This window comes from Orycteropus afer, unplaced genomic scaffold (genome assembly GCF_000298275.1).
Source record: "Orycteropus afer afer isolate SDZICR_OR568_19922 unplaced genomic scaffold, OryAfe1.0 scaffold00281, whole genome shotgun sequence".
Classification (NCBI taxonomy): domain Eukaryota; kingdom Metazoa; phylum Chordata; class Mammalia; order Tubulidentata; family Orycteropodidae; genus Orycteropus; species Orycteropus afer.
Genome location: NW_006921868.1, coordinates 3,046,417 through 3,047,958, shown reverse-complemented (window position 1 = coordinate 3,047,958; position 1,542 = coordinate 3,046,417).

The window sequence follows — 1,542 nt, the reverse complement described above, 5'->3', positions numbered from 1 at the left end:
TGCCAGCCTTCTGGTTAGCAGTCAAGTGCCTTAGGCACTACGCTACCAGAGCTCCCCTGTAAAGATTTACTGACTTGGAAACCCAGTGGGGGTTGCTATGAGTCACAATTGACTTGACGACAGTGCTGGGTATCATAAATAAGGGAAGCATTGGTGCTTTAGTGGTCGGATTCTTGTCTTCCACGCTGAAGACCCAGGTTCAATTCCTGGTTAATACATCTCATGTGTGGCCACCACCTGTCTGCCCGTGGGGCTTCTGTGCTGCTGTGATGCTGAGCCGGTTTCAGTGGCGCTTCCAGAATAAGGTGAACTAGGAAGAAAGGTCTGGCAACCTACTTCCAAAGAGCAGCCAGGGAAAGGCCTATGAATCACAACAGTCAGATCCCATTGTGCATGAGGTCACCATGAGTCAGAGTCAAGTCAATGGCAGCTGAAAACAAACAAGAGCCACACAGTATTTAAACAAGCCATAAGAAGTTAAGAATTTAAGGCTATCATATAAACAAAGAGGAGCCCTGGTGGCACTTAAAGCACTTAGCTGCTAATCAAAAAGTCAGTGCTTCAAACCCACCAGCCACTCCGTGGGAGAAAGATGTGTCTGCTTCTACAGATTTATAGCCTTGGAAATCCTATGGGATAGTTCCCTGTCCTGGCAGTTCTCCTTTGCCCTGAGTCAGAATTGACTCAAGACAGTGGTTTATATAAACAAAGCTCCAAGCTCAAGATCACTGCCATCAAGTCAATTCCAACTCAAGGTGACCCCCACTGGGTTTCCAAGGCTTTAAATCTTTACAGAAGCAGCTGCCTCATCTTTCTTCTATGGAGTGGCTGGTGAGTTTGAACAACCGACCTTTTGTTTAGCTGCCAAATGCCATAACAACCACACCACCAGAGTATATTTTTCTTACTTTTAACCTGAAGCCTTAATTTAAATAATTTGAATTGTCTTATGGGAGCTCTGGTTGGCATAGTGCCTAAGGCATTTGACTGCTACCCAGAAGGCTGGCGGTTCAAACCCACCAGCCAGTCCTTGGAAAAAAGGTTGGGCAATCTACTTCCATAGAGATACCATGTCAGAAACCCAAAGAGGGGTCGCTATGAGTCAGATCCAACTGCAAGGCGGTGAGTTTGGTTTGGTTTTTTCTCTCCTACAGTCCAAATAAGGATCAAGTTCTTTCTTTACCTTGTAGTTGATGAAATCAGAGATTCTGATTTCATCAATGACTCATTTTTCCTTTCAGAAAGCCAGGAATTTATTATTCAAGGTCTCTAGGAACCCTTTTGCTGACTGTGAATGTCTGTTTTATTGACACAGCTTTAAATCTCAATGACCAGTCACGGTAGTAAAAGAATTGTTTACTCATCTATGCAATCAAGTGATACCAAGGCCTGCATGAGACTGGGAGTCAGGAGGAAGTCCAGGGATGCTGTCCCAGCTCTGCCCCTAAACATGGACAGGTCTCTGATCCTCTCTGGGGATAATTGAGAAGAAAGGATGTCAGGGAGGCTTCAGGGCAAACCATGTAATGATTCGAAATGTTC